This window comes from Scyliorhinus torazame, chromosome 28 (assembly GCF_047496885.1).
Source record: "Scyliorhinus torazame isolate Kashiwa2021f chromosome 28, sScyTor2.1, whole genome shotgun sequence".
NCBI classification, from domain to species: Eukaryota; Metazoa; Chordata; class Chondrichthyes; order Carcharhiniformes; family Scyliorhinidae; genus Scyliorhinus; species Scyliorhinus torazame.
The window spans coordinates 6,085,259-6,098,743 of record NC_092734.1 but is presented as its reverse complement, the minus strand read 5'-3'; the positions used below and the strand labels follow the sequence as shown (position 1 = coordinate 6,098,743).

Here is a 13,485-nt window from a genome sequence, read left to right as displayed (position 1 = left end):
GATGGAGATGGCGTCCTGTAAAGGAACGAGCCTGGGGGCTGCCGCTCTCGCCGACAAGGTACACCACGAGCCCAGTGGTGGCAGCAATGCTAAGGATCTGGGGCCAGTGGAGACGGCACAGGGGTGCAATGGAAGCCTCTGTGAGATCCCCGATCAGGGGTAACCACCGGTTTGTCCCGGGGAGGATGGACGGGGGGTTTCAGAGCTGGCATCGGGCGGGGATTAGAAGAATGGGGGACCTGTTCATTGACAGGACGTTTGCGAGCCTAGGGGCACTGGAGGAGAAGTTTGAGATACCCCCGGGAAATGCTTTTAGATATATGCAGGTGAGGGCATTTGTGAGGCGACAGGTGAGGGAATTCCCGTTGCTCCCAGCACAAGAAATTCAGGACAGGGTGATCTCGGGTGTATGGGTCGGGGAGGGCAAGGTATCGGCAATATACCAGGAAATGAAAGAAGAGGGGGAAGCGCTGATAGAGGAGCTGAAGGGTAAATGGGAGGAGAAGCTGGGGGAGGAGATTGAGGAAGGTCTGTGGGCTGATGCCCTAGGTAGGGTTAATTCCTCCTCCTCGTGTGCCAGGCTCAGCCTGATACAATTTAAGGTGGTTCACAGAGCGCACTTGACGGGGGCGAGGTTGAGTAGGTTCTTTGGGGTAGAGGACAGATGTAGAAGGTGCTCAGGGAGTCCGGCGAACCATGTCCATATGTATTGGTCATGGCCGGCACTGGAGGGGTTCTGGAGAGGAGTGGCGGGAGCAATATCTCAGGTGGTGAAAGTCCAGGTCAAGCCAAGCTGGGGGCTAGCAATATTTGGAGTAGTGGACGAGCCGGGAATGCAGGAGGCGAAAGAGGCCGGCATTCTGGCCTTTGCGTCCCTAGTAGCCCGGCGAAGGATCTTGGTAATGTGGAAGGAGGCGACGCTCCCCCAGCGTGGAGGCCTGGATAAACGACATGGCTGGGTTCATAAAGCTGGAGAGGATGAAGTTCGCATTGAGAGGGTCTGCGCAAGGGTTCTACAGGCGGTTGCAACCATTCCTAGACTATCTCGCGGAGCGTTAGAGGAAGGTCGGTCAGCAGCAGCAGCAACCTGGGGGGGGGGGGGGGGGGGGGGGGGAACGTCCTGGGAGGAAGGGGTGGGGGGCTTGCCTGGGAGGGTGGATGAGCAAGAGATAACATGAAGGATTGGGGAAACTGGCACGTGCGGGAGAGAGCCAGTGTACAAAGCGATGTAACATATCATTTTACCATGTATATATCTTGCTCTGTGTGATTTCTTGTTATTTTGTTACAGGGGGGGGGGGGGTTATTGTTTGTAAGGGTGAAAAATTGTGTTAAAAAACTTTAATAAATATTTTTTTTTTTTTAAATGAAATAGAAGCTCTTACTAAAAAAAAAAATTTTTTTCCAACTTTGCAGTTGCAGAGCATCAACCAACCAGGGAAAGGCCTCAAGGACGAGGCATTGAGTTAATACATTGTGGTGAAGGTAGGGAGGGAGGCAGCAAGTAGAAAAGTATAGACCAGTTAGTTTAACATCTGTCTTTGGGAAATTGTTAGAAACTATGAAGGAAATGACAACAGGACATTTGGAAATTCAAAACACAATCCATCAGTCAGCATGGTTTTACGAAGGGTAAATCCTGTTTGACTGTGCTAGAGTTCTTCGAAAATGTAACAAGCCAAGTGGATAATGGGCATCCTGTAGACATAGTATCTCTGGACTTCCAAAAGGCATTTGGTAAGGTGGTGCACAAATGGTTAATACACAAGATCACATGGGATTGGGGGTAATTTATTAGCTTGGATAGAAGACTGGCTAACCAACAGAAGGCAGAGAGTCGGGATAAATGGGTTGGCAAGATGTAACTAGTGGGATGTCAGTGTTCGGTTCTGGGGCCCCAGCAATTTACAATCTATATTATTAATGACTTGGATGTAGTGGTAGAAGCTACTACAGCCAAATTTGCAGATGACACTAAAATAGGTGGGATAGTATGTTGCAATGAGGAAACAGAAATTTTACAAATGGATATGATAGGTTAGGTGAGTGGGCCAACATGTGGCAGATGGAGTTTAAACATGGATAAGTGTGAGATTACACATTTTGGTCGGAAAAATGGAGGAGCAACTCATCTAAATGGAGATAAACTTCAGAGTGTTTCAGTGCAGAGAGATCTGGGTGTTCTTGTGCATGAATCTCAGAAAACTTGTATGCAGATACAGCAGGTATTAAGGAAGGCAAATGGAATTTTGGCATTTCTAACGAAAGGAATAAGAGTAGAAAAGTAGGGAAGTGTTGCTGCAACTGTACAAGGCATTGGTGAGACCGCACCTGGAATACTGCGTACAGTTTTTGTCCTCTTACTGGAGAAGGGATATAGTTGCATTAGAGGCAGTTCAGAGGAAGTTCACTAGATTGATTCCAGAGTGGAGGGGTTTGACTTATGAAAAGAGATGTAGATGTATAGCGGATGCTTCCTCTTGTGGGGCAATCTAGAACAAAAGGTCATAATTTTAGGATAAGGGTAGCAGATTTAAATCAGAGATGAGAAGAAATTACTTCCCTCAGAGTCATGAATCTGTGGAATTTACTACCCCAGAGTGTGATGGATGCCAGGATATTGAGTAAATTTTTGCAGTTAGACAGATTCTTAATTCGCAATGCATTGAAGGGTTATGGAGAATGGCAGGAAAATGGAGTTGAGGCCAAGGAGACAGCCACGATCGTATTGAATGATGGAGCGGACTCAAGGGGCTGAATTGCCTACTCCTGCTCCTAGTTCTTATGTTCCAAGATGATGAAAATGAAAAAAATGAAAATTGCTTATTGCACAAGTAGGCTTCAAATGAAGTTACTGTGAAAAGCCCCTCGTCGCCACATTCCGGGGCCTGTTCGGGGAGGCTGGTATGGGAATTGAACAGTGCTGCTGGCCTGCCTTGGTCTGCTTTCAAAGTCAGCTATTTAGCCCTATGCTAACCCAGTCCCTTTCATTTCATTACAGCCTTGGTTCAAACATGGACAAAATAACTGAATGTCAGAGGTGAGGTGAGAGTGACTACCTTTGAAATCAAGGCGGCATTTGACCCAGTATAGCATTAAGGAGCCCAGCTAAACTGGAATCAATGGGAATCAGGGGGAAAACTCTCTGCTGATTGGAGTTATACCTGGCACAAAGGAAGATGGTTGTGGTGGTTGGAGGTCAATCATCTCAGCTCCAGGACATTACTGCAAGAGTTCCTCAGGGTAGTGTCCTCGGCCCAACCATCTTAGCTACTTCATCAATGACCTCCCAACCATCATAAGGTCAGAAGTGGGAATGTTCTCAGATGACTGCACAATGTTCAGCACCATTCACACTCCTCTCATGCTGAAACAGTCCTTGTCCAAATGTAACAAGACCTAGACAGTATCCAGGCTTGGACTGACAAGTGGCAAATAACCTGCTCACGGACACTCACTTTGGGTTCCGCCAGGGTCAGAGCTCCTGACCTCATTACAGCCTCAGTTCAAACATGGACATAAGAGCTGAATGCCAGAGGTGAGGTGAGAGTGACTGCCCTTGACATCAAGCCAGCATTTTACCGAGTATGATAGGAGCCATCACTACACTGGAGTCAATGGGAATCGGAGGAAACTCTCCGCTGGTTGGAGTCACTCCTGGCACAAAGGAAGATGGTTGTGGTGGTTAGAGGTCAATCATCTCAGCTCCAGGACATCACTGCAGAGGTAATCAGGGTAGTGTCCTAGGCCCAACCATCTTCAGCTGCTTCATCAATGACCTCCCTTCCATTGATGAAATTGAGTTCAGACTGGTCTCAGTCAAATGCTGAGTTTGGATCTATAGGTATTCCTTGGTTTTATTTCAACCTGCTTACAAGCCTCACTCACCCTGACAAAGATCAGAGACCACAGTCTCCAACTTCCCCAGAGTGAGTGAACAAAGGGAGACAAAGCATGTGTTCTCATATACATTCATGTAGTATCAAGTTCCACATACCAGACCAAATAAGGTAATGGTAACGAATGCAAGATTCTCATAGGTTTTTCTCCCACATTCCTTGACCTGGCCATATAACCTGACTTTCACAATTACTAATCCTGATAGGCCCACTATACATTCCTCAGCCCTGGGCCCCTTTCTCCCAGCATCCTTTGTGCAAAGAACCGGTCCTCATTGTTACCCATCCCCCTCTCGCCCATGCTTTGCCCAGTCCCTGCAACCCGAATTAATGTCTATAAATGCACTATCCTAATCTTCTGCTTTCCTAATTAGGGTATACCTCTACACTATCCTAACTGGTCATCCCAGTCTAATGCCCTTTTCTTTAGTTCAATTCCTCACCATCACAAGGTCAGATGTGGGGATGTTTGCAGATGACTGCACAATGTTCAGCACCATTCGTGACTCCTCAGATAATGAAGCAGTCCATGTCCAAATGCAGCAAGACCTGGACAATATCCAGGCTTGGGCTGACAAGTGGCAATTTACATTCATGCCACACAAGTGCCAGGCAAATACCATCTCCTACAAGGGAGGATCTAACCACCGCCCCATGACATTTAATGGCATTACCATCACTGAATCCCCACAATCAACATCCTGGGGGTTACCATTGATCAGAAATTGAACTGGCCTAGCCACATTAATACTGTGTCTACCAGGGCAGGTCAAAGTTAGGAATCCTACAGCGAGTAACTCACCTCCTGACCTCCCAAAGCCTGTCCACCATCTCCAAGGCACAAGTCAGGAGTGTAATGGAATACTCTCCACTTGCCTGGATGAGTGCAGCTCCAACAACACTCAAGGGGCTCAACACCATCCAGGACAAAGCAGCCAGCTTGATTGCTCCCCCTTCCACAAACATTCAAACACTCCACCACTGACAAACAGTGTAAGTCATGTGTACCATTTGCAGGATGCACTGCAGTAACTCACCAAGGTTCCTTAGGCAGCACCTTACAAACCCATGACCACTACCATCTAGAAGGACAAAAGGAGCAGATACCTGGGAACCCCACCACCTGGAAGTTCCCCTCCCAAGTCACTCACCACACAGACTTGGAAATATTTTGCCGTTCCTTCAATGTCGCTGGGGCAACATCCTAGAACTCTCTCCCTAACAGCATAGTGGGTGTACCTACACCTCAAGGACTGCAGCGGTTCAAGAAGGCAACTCAACTCCATCGCCTGAAGAGCAACTAGGGATCAGCAATAAATGCTGGCCTAATCAGCGATGCCCACATCCCGTAAATGAATAAAACAAATCCTCAGTTTCATTCAACAATTGGAAGTTTTAAGGGAAAACTGAACAAGAACCTGACAGCCTCTTTGAATTGTAAACTAAAAAACCTGTTGTACTGAAAGATCCACTCCAATTTAAAATAATTGTACATAGATTCGATATTTCCTTTGTATGAAACATGTTGTTTGCACCTTGCCAAATTTTAAAAACTCTCATCTAATTGTGAAGTGCCAAATTTTGGTTGCAAATCCTTTTCACAGAAACATTTGTGTATTTTTCACTATTTCTTCTATACAAAGGAATTGCTAAATACTAACCAGTCACCCAAAATATCATTTGATTACACAACAGTTACTTCACACCATGGTACGCTTTCAAAGCTTCTGGGAATTTCTTCCTGTAAACAGAATTAAATTATCTTTGAATTGTTCTGATGAATTTAATTATGTGGCTCATTTTGGTGTATTCAGCCAAGAGACACTTGTGCACCAAGAAATAAATTAAAGATGTGCAAGAATTGAGCAAATCTTTTGACACAACAATTAAGCCTTCATTTAGTATTCATACCAATACAGCAATTTGTTCCAGACAAGTTCAACAAACACTGGAACAAACAAAAGTGCTCAATTATCTCAAATAAGTGCCACCTTTTATTCAAGATTTTGGACATGTTTACGCTTTATTTGGAGCCCGTTTCTGGCTCATTTATGTTGCTGGTTTGCTGCTAACCGTATCTCAGCAATCAGCACAAAATGGCAATCGAACAAAGGTGGTGCCCTTGCTACCAAAAGCAGTGCGCAACACCAAGGTTTCACATTTTGCCTGTAAACATAGAAAGCAGCTCGCTGGACATATATTTTTCAACTGATACAAGTACTTATTCCTGTCCTCCAGGCCAGCAGAGCTTATATCTACTCTCGCCATTATGGAAAACATGAAGTCCAGGAAAATAGCTATATACTGAGTAAGATGATTTTCCGGTTACACCACAAAACATTTGCTCCAAAAATGAGCAGTGGTTACCTAAAAAAGAGTTGCTTACATTTCAGAGCAAATTTTACATGGAGCAGCCCTAAAAATCTTCTTACTCAATGTTATCAATCTCACCATGAAAATCTCCAAACTTTTAGCCATGTATTGCAAATAACTGTGTGTTGCAACGATTAATACAAGCTTATATGGCCCACTTTTCACAGCAAGTGGAGATGCATCTGAAGGTACAAAGTTGATGCCTTTGCTCTTTGTAATTTTTAACTTGAGGAAATTGCAGCTGATTCATCTGGTTTTGCAGCAAAGGGGTTGAGGAAGGTAGTTCTTCCAATTCAGTGCTCATCTTTTTTGTAGCATCACTGCAGCAGAATAATCTGAAGTGTTTCAAGGAGTGACTCCAACATAAGCACAGTATAAAATATGGATTTTTTTAGAACTACTTATGCAGAGAAATGCTTCGGATAACAAGGGTAGAAACATACCAGCAAATAATTGGTAATAGATTAAGCATATACAGGGGGTGCAGGCTCAGACTTATGGTTGGATAAGATCAATAAGGAAAGGTGGAATAATTTTTCACATTTAATAGTACTGATGCACTGTCCTAACCTGTCCAAATTGATCGTCAGGCATCAATTAGCATCAGCCACAATATTCCTTTGCCCAACTCAGTTGTGACGGAGACACGGCTGACAACAATCCAGCAGATGATGTTACTCTGGGCAGTATGTAGAAGAGGTGAAAACCAAGGATAGTTCATGGGAAATTCTCAAGTTAACATGGAAAGGCGGAGTAAAGAAATCATTACTGGAAATGCCTGGCTGTAACTGGTTAGATAACAATGGAACCTGGCGAGGGCAGACCATTCAAGCAGGACAATAGAGGTGAGGATTTGGAGAAGGATGGCATGGTTGATCAGAGAAGTAGAAATGACAAATGTGACTTTCATCGGTGCTTTTTGAGTGCTGCAGCGTGAATCTAACCAGAAATATTCAACCGTGGAGTTACAGAAAAAATTAGCAGAAATTTGGAATCGCTCCCTCCGTAGATCCCTCCAATATCTCTCTCCTTCCAAGAGTCGGGGAATTAACAGCAATTTCCCCCAGTTAACCATTGTAAAGAGTGAAGACATCCATCACCTTTGGCCCTCATCACTGACTCGGTATCTTTACCATAGATTCATAACCTTGTTGTCCTATTCAATACCTCGTTGAGCTTCCAATCCCATATACTCTCCAACTATTCAGAACATAGCAGTTAAAATGGGAATTAATAAGAATATAATGAAAAGAAATTCATTGAAGCAGCGAACACGAATGGAGAAGTGCAATGGATAGGAATTTTATAATCATCATCCTTGGGTATGTTTGTTTGCTAGGGAATCAACTTGTGGATTGGTCAGTTTATTATCAAATATACATACAGAAACTGGCAGATTTATTTACTATTTTTTACCTTAAAATGCAATTTCAGTCAAAAGCTACCATTTACACTGAAACCATGTTCAGCTCAGTGCTGAATTTAATTGTTAACTTCAAAAGATCCCAAAGAACAGCACCCCACTGTAACTAACCCTCAGAGATAATGCATTACAAATACAGACTACACAGTCGCAAAAAAAAACCTTATGTTCAAGTTCACATTTACTGATGCAGCCACAAATTGAATAAAAACTTTTGTTGCAACATCTTTAATTTCTATAAAATGAGCAGCTGTGTTTCCGGTCACCTCTATCCATCACTTGTCTTAATTTTACCTGTCTAGATAAAGTATGCACTTCAAAATCCATGATGAACTGTTTGAAATAGTTCAACATGATAAATTATTAAATAAGTACAAGTGTTAATTTCTTGCACCTTGCTTTTTATATTTCATTATTTAAAATTACGATGAACTAATCTGATTTATTAGAAAAGGTGAAAAAGCTTTTATCTCTTGGATCTTTAGATCAGAATAAGCCCTTTGATATGTGCGATTGAATACAGCCTTCAGTTTGCATCATGCTGTGACTTCCTCGTCTTGCTTTTAGGTTTCAATGAAAAACTAGATTACCACCCGCCGTCTCAGCCTCAGGATGTAGTCCATTTTTGTGATAACATAAGGAACACAATTCCTAAAACTAGTTAGGTAATGCAACAGGGAAAGAAAATACTATTTGATTACAGCACCAACCCGACCTAGCTCCAGCTAATGTTGCAGTTTTACCAATAGAACATGGCTTGCAATTTCAGGGGGGGGGGGGGGGGGGGGGGAATTATAAACTTTGAGTAAAAATCCAACACGAACGTTATCAGCACCAAAACATGACCAGCAACAATATTCTACCCTCGGTTAGGCAGTACGATTGGCCAGAAGAGACTTGCAAAACCCATGGCAATGCAAGCAATTCTCCCCAACTCCTGGCTAACCAATAGCACAAAGAAAAACAAGTAAAAACCTGGTGCTAAAACTCAATACTATTTGTGAGACATTTGCTTTTCAGAAGTTTATAAACAACCAGGTACTGTTTTATTGGAATTTTTGTTGAGCATGCAGAACATCAGATATTAACCACATAACAATATATTGAAAATAAAACTTGAAAACAGATTATATAAAGATGTCATACTCTTCAGAAATCATAAAGCAGCAATTTCTGAGCAAAACAGCATTACTGTCAAAATTAGCTTACCTAGCTGACAAATATTTGATTTATGTGAGCATCATAGCCACAGAAAATCATTTGGACATGCTGTGAACTATATAGAATTAACAATTCAAAGTGTGCGACATCTATCATAAGAAAATAGTACCAAACATTAAGGCACTGGAAAAGCAAATTATTTCAACAGATATTTGCAAGGCTACTTGATGTATTACTTCTTTTCCTCAACCCATCAATGTATTATGGAATGATTAGACAATCAGAAGGCACCTGTGATAATTTTCAAAACTCCACAACACGCCAAAATATGGAACTTGGACTTCAGCACTGAAATAAATGAGAACACTCCAGTACTAATGATCAGTATGTAGAAGTTCAACTCTTAAGAGGTCTGACCCCCCCCCCCCAAACAGGGTTTGTAATCCACATTACTTTGAAAAAGTCTAACATTCACATACAGTTCCCAACATCACATTTTTTGTGCTAAAATGTTGGTTCTGTAATGTTTCGGTTTTAACTCCCCAGCTCCTCAGTCTGCTTTGAAGAAACTACTGTGCTCCAATCCACCTCTCTGCTTCCGAAATTGCCCCAATATTTAATATTCAACTCGAAATATAAAATCAATGCTTTATTTAAAAAAAAATAACAATGCAATGTCTGAAGTGGGAGCCGAATTACATACGTACAACCCAAGTCCAATTATTCCCTGCCCTCGAACATAATTTTACCTCAAGGCTACATTTTATCTTCACTCCCCGAATGTAATACAACAGGAGATCAACTGGTCTTCACAACCATCATATTTTCATTTCATTCAACAATACAAATGTGGAGTATGTCAGCAATTTTAAAGTCCCGTGCCCTGTACTCGCAAACTTTTTTCTGGAGTCTCTGATGACCATTAACCCATGTTAGTGGATTAAACCATGAAACAATACTTAAACAGCTAATGTTAGAAAAGGTTGCTATTAAAAGAAATTGACAGATTTACAAACAACAAAATTCTACAGATGCTGGAAATGTTGAAATAAAAACAAACTGCTGATAATGCGTGGCATCTACAGGGAAAAATGCAGAGGTACCATTTCAGGTTGGTGACGCTTTGTCAGAACTGGGGTGGTTTTACACAAGTATGGATGCAGAGAGGTGGAGAACTAAATGGAATGCGAGATAGGTTGGATTGCAGGAGAGATTAAACAACAAAACAGATGATGGGACAAAACAAAAAGACAGTAATATGTCAAGTAAAGAAACAAAAGCTGGGTCTAGACAAAGTATAAATGGGTATCGCAGAATGACTACCAACATTCCACCCTGTTTGGGCACTTTGTGTTGGCTCTGGCATGTGTCTGAAAAATGGAGGCAGACATTATCATCTGTTGAGGTCTGGAAAGCTGGAAAGTGCCAAGGCGAAAAATATCTCCGTTAAAAAATATCTGGTATTAAAGGTAAAGGAAAGGGAGAAGAGGGGGAGGCACAAAAACATGCGGGGCAGACCACAGAACGCAAAGGGACCCGAAAACAAGAGGGAGGGAGCAAAGTCAAGACCAGCAAGCTGGGCGACACATGCCAGGGCCAACACAAAGTGTCCAAACAGGGTGGAATGGCCAGATAAGGCCCACAGCTGCAGTGGGTGGGAGAAGAAACAGGTAGACAGTCCAGAAGTTTCAGGTGGGAACAGATATACATGTACACCTGACTCACTCACTTCCTCCCAAAAGGAACTATGTAGATGTACAAATTTCAACTTTGCCAGTGATGACGGATATATGTACCGCATGAAATATGAAAATCACTAAAAACATTGACAAAAATATCTGGTGTGACCAGATCCGTGAGGCAAAAACTGGTATTTCCCCCCACTTGGCCAACACCACTCACCCAAACAAGAGAGCCAAACTGCTGCAGGCCCAAGGTTAAATCATAAACAAAAGTCAAAACTGGCCCCTGAAGCCGCTGTCATGCAGAGGGAGCAGTGCAGTTGGTCAGAAGGTTATGTATTATTGTGCTCTGGCCAGTCTGCTGCATAGTGTGTGTGTTCACACTGACTGACCAGGCGGCTGCACGGTGAGTGTGCACGGTGAGTGTGTTCACACTGACTGACCAGGCTGCTGCATGGGGTGTGTGCACAGTGAGTGTGTTCACACTGACTGACCAGGCGGCTGCACAATTAGTGTGCACAGCAAGTGTTCACACTCGCTGACCAGGCGGCTGCACGGTGAGTGTGCATGGTGAGTGTGTTCACACTGACTGACCAGGCGGCTGCACGGTGAGTGTGCACGGTGAGTGTGTCACACTGACTGACCAGGCGGCTGCACGGTGAGTGTGCACGGTGAGTGTGTCACACTGACTGACCAGGCGGCTGCACGGTGAGTGTGCACGGTGAGTGTGTTCACACTGACTGACCAGGCGGCTGCACGGTGAGTGTGTCACACTCGCTGACCAGGCGGCTGCACGGTGAGTGTGCACGGTGAGTGTGTTCACACTGACTGACCAGGCGGCTGCACGGTGAGTGTGCACGGTGAGTGTGTCACACTGGCTGACCAGGCGGCTGCACGGTGAGTGTGCACGGTGAGTGTGTCACACTGACTGACCAGGCGGCTGCACGGTGAGTGTGCACGGTGAGTGTGTTCACACTGACTGACCAGGCGGCTGCACGGTGAGTGTGCACGGTGAGTGTGTCACACTGACTGACCAGGCGGCTGCACGGTGAGTGTGCACGGTGAGTGTGTCACACTGACTGACCAGGCGGCTGCACGGTGAGTGTGCACGGTGAGTGTGTTCACACTGACTGACCAGGCGGCTGCACGGTGAGTGTGCACGGTGAGTGTGTCACACTCGCTGACCAGGCGGCTGCACGGTGAGTGTGCACGGTGAGTGTGTCACACTGACTGACCAGGCGGCTGCACGGTGAGTGTGCACGGTGAGTGTGTCACACTCGCTGACCAGGCGGCTGCACGGTGAGTGTGCACGGTGAGTGTGTCACACTGACTGACCAGGCGGCTGCACGGTGAGTGTGCACGGCGAGTGTGTCACACTCGCTGACCAGGCGGCTGCACGGTGAGTGTGCACGGTGAGTGTGTCACACTGACTGACCAGGCGGCTGCACGGTGAGTGTGCACGGTGAGTGTGTCACACTGACTGACCAGGCGGCTGCACAATTAGTGTGCACAGCAAGTGTTCACACTCGCTGACCAGGCGGCTGCACGGTGAGTGTGCATGGTGAGTGTGTTCACACTGACTGACCAGGCGGCTGCACGGTGAGTGTGCACGGTGAGTGTGTCACACTGACTGACCAGGCGGCTGCACGGTGAGTGTGCACGGTGAGTGTGTCACACTGGCTGACCAGGCGGCTGCACGGTGAGTGTGCACGGTGAGTGTGTCACACTGACTGACCAGGCGGCTGCACGGTGAGTGTGCACGGTGAGTGTGTTCACACTGACTGACCAGGCGGCTGCACGGTGAGTGTGCACGGTGAGTGTGTCACACTGACTGACCAGGCGGCTGCACGGTGAGTGTGCACGGTGAGTGTGTCACACTGACTGACCAGGCGGCTGCACGGTGAGTGTGCACGGTGAGTGTGTTCACACTGACTGACCAGGCGGCTGCACGGTGAGTGTGCACGGTGAGTGTGTCACACTCGCTGACCAGGCGGCTGCACGGTGAGTGTGCACGGTGAGTGTGTCACACTGACTGACCAGGCGGCTGCACGGTGAGTGTGCACGGTGAGTGTGTCACACTCGCTGACCAGGCGGCTGCACGGTGAGTGTGCACGGTGAGTGTGTCACACTGACTGACCAGGCGGCTGCACGGTGAGTGTGCACGGTGAGTGTGTCACACTCGCTGACCAGGCGGCTGCACGGTGAGTGTGCACGGTGAGTGTGTCACACTGACTGACCAGGCGGCTGCACGGTGAGTGTGCACGGTGAGTGTGTCACACTCGCTGACCAGGCGGCTGCACGGTGAGTGTGCACGGTGAGTGTGTCACACTCGCTGACCAGGCGGCTGCACGGTGAGTGTGCACGGTGAGTGTGTCACACTGACTGACCAGGCGGCTGCACGGTGAGTGTGTTCACACTGAGCTGGGTTACCGGCCGCGGGGGGGCTCCAGGCGGCTGAGGAGCCGCTTCCCGAATCGCCAACTGAAATGTTGTCCCTCACCTCATGGCCGGGCGGCGGTCACTCGCCCTCCGGCCTGCGGTCACTCTCCCTCCGTCCCTCAGGCCGCCGCTGCCTCCCGCGCTCTTATTTCTCCCGGTCTCTCTCCCTGCGGCCGCGAGCTCCAACATGGAACCGCCGCAGCTCTCGCGAGAGGTGGCACCGTCCGAGATTACAGCTCAGTGGGGGCGGGGCTTATTGGTTTGGGTGCAGGTTGGGAGCAGGGTGGAGTTGGGTGGGGTTTATTGGGTTGGGTACAGGGTGGAGTTGAGTTGGGTTTATTGGGTTGGGTACAGGGTGGTTGGGTGGGGTTTATTGGGTTGGTACAGGGTGGAGTTGGGTGGGGTTTATTGGGTTGGGTACAGGGTGGTTGGGTGAGGTTTATTGGGTTGGGTACAGGGTGGTTGGGTGAGGTTTATTGGGTTGGGTACAGGGTGGTTGGGTGAGGTT

At 46.4% G+C, this 13,485-nt stretch overlaps 1 protein-coding gene across 3 annotated transcripts in view; it reads right to left on the bottom strand.

The window, feature by feature from the left end:
* The window catches only part of LOC140403484 (ubiquitin carboxyl-terminal hydrolase 54-like), a 166,936-nt gene extending 153,766 nt beyond the window's left edge, over positions 1 to 13,170 (bottom strand). For all 3 annotated transcript variants that reach the window (XM_072491391.1, XM_072491394.1, XM_072491395.1), the window contains exon 1: positions 13,039 to 13,170. The gene's annotated coding sequence lies outside the window, so the exon portion shown is untranslated. The remainder of the gene's footprint in view (positions 1 to 13,038) is intronic.
* Between the last annotated feature and the right edge of the window lie 315 nt (positions 13,171 to 13,485).